This window comes from Ovis canadensis, chromosome 4 (genome assembly GCF_042477335.2).
Source record: "Ovis canadensis isolate MfBH-ARS-UI-01 breed Bighorn chromosome 4, ARS-UI_OviCan_v2, whole genome shotgun sequence".
Lineage (NCBI taxonomy): Eukaryota > Metazoa > Chordata > Mammalia > Artiodactyla > Bovidae > Ovis > Ovis canadensis.
The window spans coordinates 18,438,116-18,455,288 of record NC_091248.1 but is presented as its reverse complement, the minus strand read 5'-3'; positions in this window follow the sequence as shown (position 1 = coordinate 18,455,288).

Genomic DNA, 17,173 nt, shown 5'->3' with positions numbered 1-17,173 from the left:
TTCTCTCAATTCATCTTTATTGATCTTTTCAATCTATTTTACTGATTTTTTTTGAAAAATTATTTTTGTTTCATTGAGTTTCCCTATTGTGTTCTTGTTTCAAATTCCATATCTTTCTGTTTTTATCTTTATAATTGTCCTCCTTGTGTTTGCATTTGTTCTAATTTCTTGCACTTAAGAACTTCGAGTATTGATCTGTAAACATTTCATGGTATGCATTTCCTTCTCTACATGACTTTAGCCACATTTCACATATTTTCATAAGTTTGACAGAAGTCTATCCATATTATTTTTTATTTTTTGAGAGATTTCCTCTTTTACTTATGGGTTATTGAGAAGTAGCTTGTTTAATTTCCAATTATTTGGAGACTTTCCCATTGTCTTCCTGTTATTGATTTCCAGTGTGATTTCTTTATGGCCAGAGAACATACTCTGCATAATTTTTATTATTTAAGCTTTTTAAATTCAAAATTATCACCAAATCAACGTTCCATTGACCATATATTTTATGATAGGCTCCTGGCAAACATATTTTACATATGCCATGAAGGGTGACATTACCTTTGTTATTCTCACAGAACACCAACCTGCTTTCCATGGAAAGATACTATCATCCAAGAATATTTGCTCTGTGAACACACCTGAACAGGTAATCCAGAACAAAACTTGCCTATGACTCTGCTCCAGAGAAGTACGGAAACTGAGAGACCCATGGAGAATTATCTCCAAATAAAACCGTTTAGTGACCTCTTAACCCAAGTTCTATTTTAAAGCCATACAAAATTCCAACTAATTAAAATTATATTGCCCCCAAACTGTAGTCTCTACAATATTGAGTTCTGTTCCTACTTATCCATGTTTACCACCATGCCTCTAAGGAAAATTATGCAATTTTCCTGATAAAACCTACATATTAAGTCTTTTCTGTTGGTAGTGTTACATAATTTCTCCCACTTCAGTGTTTTCAATTGGTTATTGTTGATATAGGTAACAGGTAATTAGATAATCTGTTCATTTGTTATGCCATTCAACACTAACCATTACTTTGAACTCTTATTTCCTCTGGATTTTTCTTTTAGTGATTTCAGTTAGTTATCAATGATTTTTAGGTTGCTATCATAATAGTCACATTGAATAGCATTGTATCTTCATTGCCAAAATATAGATTATGCACATTGGTTCATTGGTTATAACTTTTAGATCAAAATCAGTGCCATAATGGGAATCTGTTTTTTGGTTTTGTTTTTGTTTTACTTCAGTGGGACTGGATTTGGAGTTTCAACACAAGTATGATGCTGGCAATAGATTTCAAGTTAATAGACGGTAGGAAGAACTTGAGGGCCAGTGGAGTGGATCAGTGACGGCGTCATTCCTTTGTGCCAATCAGCTGAGCCAGGACTTCATCTTGAAAGTGGAGCTCCCCCTCAGTCTCTGCCTCCTTCAAGATGGACTCCTCTCCTCTCTTACAGAAAGAAATTAGGAAAAAAAAAATAGAGGGAAGAAGGGGGTCTCTCTAAATCTGGATCCTCTGACTTGTGCCTGCTATGGTTTCCAGCTCTGCTTAGCACTCCCTGTTGTAAAACAAGGAGTTTTGTTTGCCTTGGAGCCAAGCCAATGAGCTGGATGGAGGGGTGACCGCAGCTGGAAGGGCCAGTGTGGACATTCTTCAGAGAAAAATTATCTCCATTCCAGTCAGTCTGGCAAGAAACTTAGATCCAAAATCGACCTGTGATTAAGAGAGCCAGTACTTTGGTTTTGAATTGTGCCCTTGTGTTTGGACTCTGTGTTAACCATTTTAAGCCCTGGAGGCAGTGACTGACTTGTCTGTAAGGGGCTGTCTAACTGGCCTCCTTCCCCAGTATCCCAAGCAGGAGAGCAGACCCAGGGAGGGGAGTTCTGTGTTAAGAAGGGATCATGTCCTCCAGCAGTCAATTTGCAATAAAAATATCAGACATAAATGAGGTTGTGGTTGCTTTGCATCCCACACAGACCTGGCACTCACTATGCTGTCAGTGACTGCCATTGTGTGGGGAGACGCTTCTCATCGTGTCAGTTATGGTGGGAGTGGAGCTGGGTACACTAATTTCCAGTTATGATTGTTCTTTCATTCTCATGATGTGGGATAAAGCTATCATGGAAGGGAGCTAGCTGTGGGCTCTTAGCAAGGGCCAGACATCATGTTAGCTAAAAGGCAGCAATGCTTGCTGGCACTTCCCCAGAGACTAGGACTTCAAATTCTTCCAGAGGGAGACCATCAACACAGCACATTTCCTTGGCTCATTTATGGAAATTGTTAGAATTCTTCACCTTCCCACGAGTGACAAGACAATGTGAAAGATCTTCCTTTTAAGACCTGAGAAATCTGTCTTGTGGAAAGGAAGCCCTTTGCTGGGTCCTAGGGTTACAGGAGGCCCTCTGTACAAGCTCTGGCCCTGATGCAGCTCCACTGTTGACTCTGTAATAATGGCCTCCAGCCTGTTACCTAAACATCAGTGTGAGCTCACCAGTAGGGAGGACGGACCTTTCCTCTGAATCTGCTGGAACTCTCTTCTCTCCTTTTTTCCTTCACTGACTCTTCATGGGTTTTCTGGTTAAAGGAGCTTCATACTGGTTTTGCCTGGAATGAGGAATAGACTTTCTGGTGTTGAGCATATATACATAGATTCAGCTGTGAGGATAGTTGTTTGAAAAAAATATACCACCAATAGTAGAGCGCACCTCAAAGACACTGCTTTCTGTAGGATTGCCTGTTTTAATTTAGTTATTTAAGCTCATGTAATGGGGTCACAAAGAGTTAGACATGAAAGAGCACCTGAACAACAACAATAAAATGGTAATTAAATAGAGAGAGATAACATTTCTTACATATTACTATTTATAATTGTATCCTTATTGTCATACATTGTTTTAAATACATGGGTTGCATTAAAATTAATTTTTCCTATATTGGTCTTTGAGAACAGAGAAAATAGCCAACCAGTCAGAACACATTCTTGAATAAAATCACATTGATACATGGGAAAATTTCTGCTTCTTTCAATGATTTCACTCAAAGAATTTCAGTCAAATCAGTGAGAACGGTGAATCCATAATAGAAGATACAAATGTATTGCCATGAATATGTGTGCATGTTTATTTGTTCTTTTTTTGGACTTAAGATCATTCCCAGTGACCTAAAACAGGTTGTTCTGATTTGAAAGCCCAGGGTAAGGTTAAATAATTGCTTCAAGGATTCTCACTCTTAGCTAAGACAGTAGATCTGATAATTGTCAAATAAACACCAAAACGAATCAATGTCCACTGTGAGGGAGGTCTGTGGTCCTGCTCTGCAGGGCAATGTCTCTAGAAAGATTTTATCACTGTCACAGTTGAAACTAACAGAGTGAGGATACAGATGCAGCAAAGGACAGAATGGGAAAGACAAGCATTTCTCAGTGAATAGTGTGACAAGATGAATCCAACTTTAACAGAAAACTCAGATGACTTTAAAGGTGTCTTTAAAATCAGAGACTCTTTGAACCAAAATTTATGAAGATGCTCAATTTTTATTTCCATTTATCTCTAAATGATTCTCACCCTCTAGTCACATAATTTTCTTTCAAGTGAGTATGATTGTTATGAACGCAAATTGGTCTGATTGTCTAATTCACCGATGAATGGATCATTGTGTATTTTAAGATCAATATGTTCTAAAGTTCAAATTCTTCACTTACTGATGCGTGCAAGCATTTTGATACAAAAATAACTTTAGTAGTCTACTTGTCATCGTGATTCCAAATGGCAAGCTAAAGCCTATCATTTCAAACCATCTGCAGCACTGGGTAAATATCACTTTCACAACACAATCTACAGCCGTCAGAGATCCTTTGTATGAAATGATTCAGTGGCCTTTTATTACTTTCACCCAAAAATGATGCATAAAATAACGATGTCTCCTCCAATTAACTCTACCATCAAATGCTATGAATATTGGAAGACACAAAGAAACATTGACTGTTTATTATTTTGGCAGTCTTCCATCTACCAGCTGCTAAATAAAGGTTAACAAATTAATGAATCGGACTGAGAACATGGAGACCTTTAATTTCAACACTTTTAGAGATAGCACCATATTCTATTAAGAAGAGAATAATTTGCATTTGAGGCTTTTTGATGACATTTACATGCAGACTGACTCACTGCTTTTTCCTTAAGTAAGAAAAAATTTATCTGGATGGTCAGCTTCTGTGGTTGGGCACCTCAACTCTATAACTCTCCAGAAAACCCAATAAACTTGATTATCATAGAAATGGTCTTTGTGAGAAGAGTTAAAAGATTTCATTTCAGTGGGCTTCTAGTGTAGTCCTATTGTTTTGAGGCATAACCTTAACCTTTGTGAAACTCACTTTCTAAATGTACAAAATGAGGTTATTCTAAGTTGCTGTTTGTGTTTGAATTTTGTAGCCCCAAATGGAGTTAAACTAAAACATAACCAAACATGACTTTAATTTTCACTAGAGATGACAAAAAAATGAGATATGAATGTAGTGAGGCTACCTTGGTTTACAAATTTAGTGAAGTTCTACTATTGGTTGTAGAATGTCATTAAACTCACATCCTGCTAGGCTCATCCTTCAGAAACTCTGAAAAACAAGATGAAGGATAAAGATAAAGTGAGTCCAGGGCAAAAAAATGCACAAGGGGAAAAGAGCAACTAAAAGTAGCAGATCACTCAAATATTGATAGAAGTTGAAAGTATAGTAGACTTCATTGAAAAACATTACAGGAAAAAGGTTAAGTAGTAAATCAGCAAATGTGGTGGCACATCACAAGAATGGTAAGCGTAGCCACTTTGTGGATTGAGTGTGAATTCCTAAGTGGTCTTCTTCCATAGTCCATCAGCATTAACCCAGCTCTACACTACTGCCATTCATTTTTCTGAAACCCATGATCATGTGACCAGTCATGACCTCCCTAGTCTACTTCTTCAATGATGTAAATCTTTGACGGAGGCCCCTTAGTCTGGTGGATACACTACGGCCGCTTCAGCCCATGCTGCACCTCTGGCCACTCTACGGTTACTCTGCTCTGCCATACACTGTCCACCAAGATGGTAGAGAGCCTGCTACCACTCACAGGCTCTTCTTTCTAAAAGGAACACTAGCCTTTCTCTTCCGTATTAACCAACATTTACTAATTCTTCTAGGCCTTGTCCAAATATCACATCTCCCCTGAAACGTTTTGTGTCTACCTCAGTTTATTTTCTTGCTTCTTCCTCTGGGTGTCCCCAGAGTTCCTTTTTTACGTTTCATTTTTTAGCATGTATCATACAACAATCATGTGTGTACTAGATCATGATAAATACCTGTGATATCGCTTGCTCTTTTTTATTACATTTTGGGTTATAATATTTTGAAAAACGAGAAGGGATATATGGGGAAACAGTGGAAACAGTGTCAGACTTTATTTTTTGGGGCTCCAAAATCACTGCAGATGGTTACTGCAGCCATGAAATTAAAAGACACTTACTCCTTGGAAGGAAAGTTATGACCATCCTAGACAGCATATTGAAAAGCAGAGACATTACTTTGCCAACAAAGGTCCATCTAGTCAAGGCTATGGTTTTTCCAGTGGTCATGTATGGATGTGAGAGTTGGACTGTGAAGAAAGCTGAGCACCAAAGAATTGATGCTTTTGAACTGTGGTGTTGGAGAAGACTCTTGAGAGTCCCTTGGACTGCAAGGAGATCCAACCAGTCCATTCCAAAGGAGATCACCCCTGGGTGTTCTTTGGAAAGAATGATGCTGAAGCTGAAACTCCAGTACTTTGGCCATCTCATGTGAAGAGTTGACTCATTGGAAATGACTGATGCTGGGAGGGATTGGGGGTAGGAGAAGAAGGGGACGACCGAGGATGAGATGGCTGGATGGCATCACTGACTCGATGGACGTAAGTTTGAGTGAACTTCGGAAGTTGGTGATGGACAGGGAGGCTTGGCCTGCTGCGATTCATGGGGTCGCAAAGAGTCAGACACAGCTGAGCGACTGAAATGAACTGATGTAGAACACAATAGAACACAATTCAACTATGTGCATGTATATGTCTGTGTGTATGTACAAATACACAAATTTATAAATAACATTTTCTTGAATGTTGTCATCGATTGCTCAGAACAGACCCATATGAGCTATGTTCTGCTCACTGTTGAAGATATATATGAATATTCATGTACTTAGGAATAAAACAGTCATCAGTGCTATTTAACAAAGATAGTCTAATAAATTTCCAACCTACTTTCTACTCTAAATTTTATCTTTTGATTGAATTGGAAAGGGGAAAGCCATAATTTTGGACCATGTAAACATAGCCTCCCACGGAAGAGACTTTCTGAGGTATGCTTGAATGATATGCCTTTAAGTTTCATCTACAATTGCTCAAAATGCTGTCTAGTAAAATTATCTTTGGTGTGGTTCCTAAAAAATATATTATTAATGACAGCATATTAGAAATTTTCATGTAAATTTACATATGAGACATTCCAACATTTAGTGGCAGAAAATCTTGCGCTTCCGGTAAACTGACATGTAACTTTGTCGCTGAAATGGGAACTGTGACAAGCGGCAGGTTTTCCTTTTTCCTTTGGTTAAAAGAAAAGTGAAAGTGCATTTACAGTAAATCCCAGAACTTTTAGAAAAGTAGCATTTTCTTCTTTTTTCTGTCACCAAGCTCTGCATCTTTCCTTTAAGACCTGTGTAACTTTTTTCTTTTTTTTTTAAAATTTTTATTTTTACTTTATTTTACTTTACAATACTGTATTGGTTTTGCCATACATTGACATGAATCCACCATGGGTGTTCATGCGATCCCAAACATGAACCCCCCTCCCACCTCCCTCTCCACAACATCCCTCTGGGTCATCCCCGTGCACCAGCCCCAAGCATGCTGTATTCTGCCTCGGACATAGACTGGTGATTCGATTCTTACATGATAGTATACATGTTTCAATGCCATTCTCCTAAATCATCCCACCCTCTCCCTCTCCCTTTGAGTCCAAAAGTCCGCTATACACATCTGTGTCTTTTTTCCTGTCTTGAATACAGGGTCATCATTGCCATCTTTCTAAATTCCACATATATGTGTTAGTATACTGTATTGGTGTTTTTCTTTCTGGCTTACTTCACTCTGTATAATCGGCTCCAGTTTCATCTATCTTATCAGAACTGATTCCAATGTATTCTTTTTAACGGCGGAGTAATACTCCATTGTGTATATGTACCACAGCTTTCTTATCCATTCATCTGCTGATGGACAACTAGTTTGTTTCCATGTCCTGGCTACTGTGTAACTTTTCAAAATAATTCTTAAAATATGTATTTATGAAGATTTTCATCAAAAAGTTAGATGTCTTACTTCTGAGAGTGTTATAGTTTAGCGATATGAATTTCTCATCAGAGATACTTTATTCAACTTCACAACCAGTTAAATTATGAGGGTTTTAATGCAGATAAGGTATTTCAACCAGAAATGTAGTGAAAAAATGGCTCTCTCTGGAGGCTTGAAGCAAGCACAGAGAAATCCAGAAGGAGGCAGGGGCATCTCTGCTTTGGGAACTGACTCTGTCCAGGGATCGAGGATGAGGGAGAATAATACAGTGAGGAATGGAGCTCATCAGGCATAGATTTATAGCTAAGCCTGAAGGGAGGGCAGAGGAACGTGTAGTGAGGACAGGAGCCTGGGCTTGCAGGGCCCCCTGGAAATGCACAGCCAGCCCACAGTGCTCAGCCAAGTGCATTTCATTTAATTTTTTTTTTCATTGGGTTATAGCTGCTTTATAATGTGTTAGATTTTGCTGTACAAAGAAGTGAGTGAGCCATACGTACCCAGATATCCCCTCCCACTGAGAACTCCCTCGCACCGCTACATCTCCATCCCATCCATCCAGGGAATTTTAAACTGATGCTTAATCCAGGCCTGAAGATGGAAACTAACTACTTGCTAAGTTTTTTGTTTGTTTGTTTGTTTGTTTTTGGCTTAAATGACAAATATTTACTTCTCACAGCTCTGGAGGCTGAGGATACAAGATCAAGTCTTGAAGGTACTAGACACTCTCTCATTTATTTTTGATCTCTTTTTAAATGAAACCTTGCCCAAACATGCCTGCCTGACCACCATAGTAGCATCTTTACTCTCCAACTCCTGATTCTCCCTTTTAATCCTTGTTTGCATGTTGTTGCATAATATGCTATGTTATATTCTACTTAATTCTACTTTCAACAATGAAAGTTTCAAGAGGGCAAGGGCTTATTTTTTGCTATTGTCTCCCCAGAGGCAAGGAAAGAGTCTGATATGAAATAATCACCCAATAACTACTTGTGTGGATTAATAAGGAAAGGGACCTAGATTGGTTTACCATCTCAAATGGTATTAATAATGCTCAATTCAGAGAGGCGAGGGATTATAAAAATACAGTAGATGGCTTGGCAGGATGCATTTCCTAAGAGAGCCAAATACTAATCCCATATGTAAATGCAGCAGCTTGACATCTCAGCATCTTTCCTTGTCTTATGGTTAGAGGAATGCCAAAGTGAGGGACAGATGTCTATATTTTGCTTTTCCTACTAGTTAATACTCAAGGACTCTTAAGTGTTGTGTTAAAACAGATCAACAACTTGACTGGAAAACTCTCTCTGGAGATACCTGGAGGTCTTGTGCTCACGGTGGGCCATGACAAGGACTGTAGGATTCATGATGATGTGTTGTCTGAAGCCCAGCCCTTCCTTCAGTTCAGTTCAGTTCTGTCACTCAGTTGTGTCTGACTCTTTGCGACCCCATGAATCGCAGCATGCCAGGCCTCCCTGTCCATCACCAACTCCCAGAGTTCACTCAGACTCACGTCCATCGAGTCATGGATGCCATCCAGCCATCTCATCCTCTGTTGTCCCCTTCTTCTCCTACCCCCAACCCCTCCCAGCATCAGAGTCTTTTCCAATGAGTCAAATCTTCGCATGAGGTGGCCAAAATATTGGAGTTTCAGGTTTAGCGTCATTCCTTCCAAAGAACACCCAGGACTGATCTAATTTAGAATAAACTTGTTGGATCTCCTTGCAGTCCAAGGGACTCTCAAGAGTCTTCTCCAACATCACTGTTCAAAAGCATCAATTCTTCGGCAGCCTCCAAATCTGATTTGATTTTCCCTGCATGACCGACAAGCCAGCCTTGCTGGACTATTTGAACAGAGACACACAAAACGCCACTGAGCTCCCCAGAAGCCATGATTCCTGACTTAAACCTTGCTGACTTCATCCAGCCAGGGCCAGTGTGTAGCTTAAGGGCCTTGGGGTGTCTATTGCAATCCTGAAGTCTACTCCTACTCCCTCTCCCTTGAAATGAAGGCTATAATGATGCTGCTATAAGGAGGAAAGTGAGCCTTTGTGAGCATCTGAATCTGTGATGCCTTCAGGTCCCTGTGATGCGGATGGCTTTGCTTGCAGGTGGGAGGAAGTCCGAGGCCTGCTGTGAAGAATTGGGAAAAACAGAGTAAAATGAGGCTCAGTGGAGCTTTATGAGTCACACAAATGCTCATATATCTTCATCTAATCATTCTGCTAAAACTCTTTCCCAAAGAAATGATATAAAGTAAGGAAGCAAAAAGAAATGTGCAGGAAGATGCTAACACTAGAATTTTGTCTCTTAGCTATGACTGAAGCCAGGAGAGCTGAGAACTGGCCTAGTTGGTAAGTTACTCCAGTTTCTCAAAGTGAGGTCCCGGATCTCCTTACTCAGGTCTTGGAAATGTCATGGCAGAAGCTTGACCTTCATTTGAAAAACTGCCTGGAGAACTGTTGGGCATTAACAGAGGATTTTTTGGGAGAAGGACTGTAGGTGCCAGCCTTCCCAACAAGGAGGGGGAGGTGTGGCTTGGCAAACACCTACAGGTGTCCAAAAAGAAAAGTCTCCAGGGAGAGAAGAGAAGAAAGAGAGAGCTAGAAGCAGCCTGTGCCAACTGATGAGAGCTGAATATGGGAGGCAATCACCCTCCTACTGGCAGTGTTTTCAGATCCATAGGGAACTAGAGTTACCAGACAGAATATAGCATCTCCAGGTAGGCCTGAATTTCTCACATAATATTTGAGATTCATTTAAGCTAAAAATGATCTGCTTATCTGAAATGCATATTTAACTGGATGTTTTATGTTTTTAGTAGTAGAGAATTTTTGCTGCAGTCAGTTTAAGGGGGCTTCCTGAAAGATGCCAAGAAGGGTCAGTAGCCCAGAAACTGGAGAACAAAGGACAGCTCAAGCCCTAAGGATGGGGCTGTGGACTAACCAACGAAGCAGAAGCACTCCAGGCTAAGAATGCTCAAACCAAAGGGAGCATTAGAGGATCTTAGAAAATGTTGACAATGGCCTGTGTGCTAAAAGGCCTAAAAACATCACCGATGGCAAGAGTACACCCAGGGCAAATGCCAGATTCACCTGCAGAGTCAGGTCCTTTTTCTCCCTCCTTGATTCTGTCATGAAGGGTTCAGAACTCTCTGGCTTGGGGGAAAGGAGAGAGCAAAAGGTTGCACGGGAGAGAAAAAGCCAACTGTGTCCCATCTCCTTCCCCAGGTTCCAGGTTGAACTTGAGCCTAGGAGGGCAGGTGGGGAGTGATGACACCAGGGCAGCTTTGTCCAAGCAAAGGGAGGACCTCTTTATAGATGCTGCAGAACAAACCACATCCTACAATGAACACACATATAAAGCTATTCCCACAACAGGGAACACAAGGAGAACAGGGTGCAGTCGGTGGGTAAGATGGTGCAGACTTTTCAGAGAATATCATTAGGCTGTTAGAAGTTCCTGTTTTTTTTTTTTTTAAATTTGATAAAAAGAACCTATCTCAATAGATGCAGAGAAGGCCTTTGACAAAATTCAACATCCATTTATGATAAAAACTCTCCAGAAAGCAGCAGTAGAAGGAACATACCTCAACATAATAAAAGCTATATATGACAAACCCACAGCAAACATTATCCTCAATGGTGAAAAATTGAAAGCATTTCCCCTAAAGTCAGGAAGAAAACAAGAGTGACCACTTTCACCACTACTATTCAACATTGTTCTGGAAGTTTTGGCCACAGCAATCAGAGCAAAAAAAATAAAAAATAAAAAATAAAATAAATAAAAGGAATCCAAATTGGAAAAGAAGAAGCAAAACTCTCACTGTTTGCAGATGACATGATCCTCTACATAGGAAACCCTAAAGACTCCACCAGAAAATTACTAGAGCTAATCAATGAATATAGTAAAATGGAAGGATATGAAATCAACACACAGAAATCTCTTGCATTCCTATACACGAATAATGAGAAAGTAGAAAAAGAAATTAAGGAAACAATTCCATTCACCATTGCAACGAAAAGAATAAAATACTTAGGAATATATCTACCTGAAGAAACTAAAGACCTATAAATAGAAAACTATAAAACACTGATGAAAGAAATCAAAGAGGACACTAATAGATGGAGAAATATACCATGTTCATGGATTGGAAGAATCAATATAGTGAAAATGAGTATACTACCCAAAGCAATCTACAGATTCAATGCAATCCCTATCAAGCTACCAGCAGTATTTTTCACAGAGCTAGAACAAATAATTTCAAGATTTGTATGGAAAGACAAAAAACCTCGAATAGCCAAAGCAATCTTGAGAAAGAAGAATGGAACTAGAGGAATCAACTTGCTTGACTTCAGACTCTACTACAAAGCCACAGTCATCAAGATAGTATGGTACTGGCAAAAAGACAGACATATAGATCAATGGAACAAAATAGAAAGCCCAGAGATAAATCCACACACATATGGACACCTTATCTTCGACAAAGGAGGCAAGAATATACAGTGGAGAAAAGACAATATCTTTAGCAAGTGGTGCTGGGAAAACTGGTCAACCACTTGTAAAAGAATGAAATTAGATCACTTTCTAACACCACACACAAAAATGAACTCAAAATGGATTAAAGATCTAAATGTAAGACCAGAAACTATAAAACTCCTAGAGGAGAACATAGGCAAAACACTCTCAGACATAAATCACAGCAGGATCCTCTGTGATCCACCTCCCAGAATTCTGGAAATAAAAGCAAAAATAAACAAATGGGATCTAATTAAAATTAAAAGCTTCTGTGCAACAAAAGAAACTATAAGCAAGGTGAAAAAAGTCTTCTGAATGGGAGAAAATAATAGCAAATGAAGCAACTGACAAACAACTAATCTCAAAAATATTCAAGCAACATGTGCAGCTCAATTCCAGAAAAATAAACGACCCGATCAAAAAATGGGCCAAAAAACTAAATAGACATTTCTCCAAAGAAGACATATGGATGGCTAACAAACACATGAAAAGATGCTCAACATCACTCATTATCAGAGAAATGCAAATCAAGACCACAATGAGGTACAATTTCACACCAGTCAGAATGGCTGCAATCCAAAAGTCTGCAAGCAATAAATGCTGGAGAGGGTGTGGAGAAAAGGGAACCCTCTTGCACTGTTGGTGGGAATGCAAACTAGTAGAGCCACTCTGGAGAACAGTGTGGAGATTCATTTTAAAAATTGCAAATAGAACTGCCTTATGATACAGCAATCCCACTGCTGGGCATACACACCGAGGAAACCAGAATAGAAAGAGACATATGTACCTCAATGTTCATCGCAGCACTGTTTATAATAGCCAGGACATGGAAACAACCTACATGTCCATCAGCAGATGAATGGATAAGAACACTGGTATATATACAAAATGGAATATTACTCAGCCATTAAAAAGAATACATTTGAATCAGTTATAATGTGATGGATGAAACTGGAGCCGATTATACAGAGTGAAGTAAGCCAGAAAGAAAAACACCAATACAGTATACTAACACATATATATGGAATTAAGAAAGATGGTAATGATGACCCTGTATGTGAGACAGCAAAAGAGACACAGATGTGTAGAGCAGACTTTTGGACTCTGAGGGAGACGATGGGATGATTTGGGAGAATGGCATTGAAACATGTATACTATCATGTAAAGAAAAGAATTGCCAGTCTATGTTTGATGCAGGATACAGGATGCTTTGGGCTGGTGCACAGGGATGATCCATAGAGATGATATGGGGTGGGAGGTAGGAGGGGGGTTCATGTTTGGGAACTCATGTACACCCATGGTGGATTCATGTCAAGGTATGGCAAAACCAATACAGTATTGTAAAGTTAAAAAAAAAAAAAAAACAACCTATAAAGCCCCAGCTCTTAAGAACCCAGGTACCATGCTGGTGCTGAGGATAAAGGCATGAACATAAGCAGAGGTGGTTAAGAAGCAAACCCAAATAATATCCACAAAGCTGATGGAGCAAATTAGAATCCTGTGGGCTACAAGGTTAATGCAATTTTTGGCGGCACTGCACTGATGATCTACTCTGGGGTGATTGCCCAAGAACAAACCACTAGTCTTGAACCACTAGGATGAAAAAGTCCTATGGGGGAAAAAAGTGTATTTTCTTATTCAGTTCAGTTCAGTCGCTCAGTCGTGTCCAACTCTTTGCAGCCTCATGAATTGCAGCAAGCCAGGCTTCCCTGTCCATCACTAATTCCCGGAGTTCACTCAAACTTATGTTCATCAAGACGGTGATGCCATCCAGCCATCTCATCCTCTGTCGTCCCCTTCTCCTCCTGCCCTCAATCCCTCCCAGCATCAGGGTCTTTTCCAGTGAGTCAACTCTTCGCATCAGGTGGCCAAAGTATTGGAGTTTCAGCTTTAGCATCAGTCCTTCCAATGAACACCTAGGACTGATGTTTAGAATGGACTGGTTGGATCTCCTTGCAGTCCAAGGGACTCTCAAGTGTCTTCTCCAACACCACAGTTCACAAGCAGCAATTCTTAGGTGCTCAGCTTCCTTCACAGTCCAATTCTCACATCCATACATGACTATTGGAAAAACCATAGCCTTGACTAGACAGACCTTTATTGGCAAAGTAATATCTCTGCTTTTCAATATGCTTTCTAGGTTGGTCATAACTTTCCTTCCAAGGAGTAAGTGTCTTTTAATTTCATGGCTGCAATCACCATCTGAGTGATTTTGGAGTCCCAAAAAATAAAGTCTGACACTGTTTCCACTTTTCCCCCATCTATTTCCCATGAAGTGATGGGACCAGATGGCATGATCTTCATTTTCTGAATGTTGAGCTTTAAGTCAACTTTTTCACTCTCCTCTTTCACTTTCATCAAGAGGCTTTTTAGTTCCTCTTCACTTTCTTCCATAAGGGTGGTGTCATCTGCATATCTGTGGTTATTGATATTTCTCCCAGCAATCTTGATTCCAGCTTGTGCTTCTTCCAGCCCAGCGTTTCTCATGATGTACTCTGCATAGAAGTTAAATATGGGTAAAAATGTACAGCCTTGACATACTCCTTATCCTATTTGGAACCAGTCTCTTGTTCCATGTCCAGTTCTAACTGTTGCTTCCTAACCTGCATATAGGTTTCTCAAGAGGCAGTTCAGGTGGTCTGGTATTCCCATCTCTCTAAGAATTTCCAACAGTTTATTGTGATCCACATGGTCAAAAGCTTTGGCATAGTTAATAAAGCAGAAACAGATGTTTTTCTGAAGCTCTCTTGTTTTTCTCATGATCCAGCAGATGTTATTATCTCTTTTATTTTCCATCTATTTTATCTATTTTCCCATGATATAATTGGTAAAATACCTGTGAGTATGTGTTTACATATGCATATGTGCATGTGTGTGTGGGCACATACTAAACATCATTATGCTTCACACTAGGGGGTGAACAAAGTGAAGTTCAGTTAAGAATGCTCATCCATAAGAGCTCTGTCTGGGAGCAGAGCTGGAAGGACCAGATGATTTTATGCTTAAGAGTGTCTTGCTCAGTTACTAAGTATATGCCTCTTTGTGACCCCATGGACTTAGCTGGCCAGACTCCTCTGTCCATGGGATTTCCCAGGCAAGAAGAGTAGAGTGGGGTTCCACTTCCTTCTCCAGGGAATCTTCCTGACCCAGGAATCATACCCATGTCTTCTGTGTCTCCTGTGTTGGCAGGAATATTCTTTATCACTGAACAACTTGAGAAGCCCTTATGATTGTCAAACTGTTTAAATCTAGTAACGAGATTCTTCTGTGTCCCTTCAAAATAAAATCAATACCTTTCCCCATGATGCAGAGTTTTCCAGATTCAGGTTTTGTGGTACTGTTCTAGACCAGCTCATACATTAAACATTGAAAGGTTGCAGTAAACTTTGAATGGTTCCTTCCTGAGTTTCCACTATTCAATTGTATTTTTTTTAATAGATAAATAAGCCTTGGAGAAAATAAAATAAGTATGCAAAATGGACCCCTGTGATGCCACAGGAATCAGAGTTTGAAGAACTAGAGTAAAAAATAAGTTTGGGGTGGCGAGAAACCAGGTTATCACCAGCCCTGTGGCCCATCATTGTGGCGCTGTCACACGATGGGTGGCACAGGAAGTCTTCCGACTGGAGGATGCTCGTGCAAGGAGCCCGTTGGCTAGAAATCCGAAGCTCAGGCTTATCAGTAGCTCTCAGATGACCTACATCCTCCACATAGTTTTCCATAATTTATTCTTTTCTCAACCTACTCCATTAATTTCAATGAGTTTTGTAGTTTCAGGTCTTTCTTAGGGGGAGATGAAACATGGGCAAGAAAGCCTTTTTTTTTTTTTCCTTCATCCCTTTGCTCTCCCTTGCTCCCTCCTTCTTCCCTTCCTTTCTTTGTTTTCTTCCTTCCCCTGTTGAACCCCACATGAATTAATGTTTGAATACAGGATTTTTTTTCAATTCCAAAAGAGAAAATTGTGTTGACAATGTCACTTTCAACTGGAGTGAGTCAACTGAACAAAGTCCTATGTCTTCATATAAACACGGATGGAGGCAGATGAATGATTATCTAAATATCTGTTATTGCTGAAAAAGTCACAGCACAAATACAAACCCAGGTAATATTTATTTGAAATTTATATTTAATGGTAAGTAATGGAAAGGAATATAATAGTTATGTGTCAATATTTTGAAATATAAATTCTGGAAATAAACAAACCATTTCCAAGTGAATTTGGAAACTCAGAAAGTACATGCACTTATGATTGTTTAAGGCAAAGCAAGTACGTGTTGTAAACTAACCTGAATATTGATAGAGTTGAAAATGCAAAAGCCCTGGAAACATTATTGATTGAATAATGAAGGAGTTGGTCATAACTGATGAGACATTTATTTTACTTACTGCTAATGGTCATAGTAATAAAGGTTAAAGGTTGCACAGTGATTGATTTTATGCCTCTTTCAAATAACACAGTTGCTTGTGGAGTTATCAATACCACCAAAAATGAAAAGCATGTGATTTTATTACATGCTTAATTACTTAATAAAATATCAAATATTTTACATCGCTTAGTAAAATAAAGTGATTTTGTTACAAATGTCACAAAGTCAATATGCCTCAATAAATAATAATAAAATAAAATAAAAAATAATAAATACAATAATACTATGAATGCGTTTAATCCTTTGCTTTTTTAAATCAGTAGTCAACAATGTAAAACAGCCTATGTAGATGCTTAGCAACACACACATCCTACAACTGGAGAAGAGGATTCTAAACATACTAGCTCATGACAAAAGTAACAGAAGTAATCCAGAAGTGAGCTAAGAGGTTACAAAGAGATGGTGCCACAGACAGAGTTGTTCAGATGAATTTATTTCTTCTCCGTTTTGAAGCTGGAGTAAGCTTGGGGGATTGTTCAGATATAAGCATGCTTCTGCCAATCCATCAATATCGATTCATAAGAAGTACTTAATAATATTCTAACTGTCAATCATGTTGAGGCAGAATATTTCTTTTTCAAAAAATATTAAACAGTTTTATTCAGATATAATTGACACACGTTACAATTTGTTCATTTAAAGTATATAATACAGTGGATTTTAGTATACTCACATGTATGTGCAACCAATATCTCAATTAGATAATATTTTTATCATTTCTCAGAAAGAAATGCTCTCCCATCCGTTCTTGTTACCCTCCCCCAACACTAAATATTGACTGAGCTACTTTACGACTCTATTAATTCCCTGTATTGGACATTTTATATGAACAATATTGTATAATATGTGGACTTCTGTGGCCTCTATCA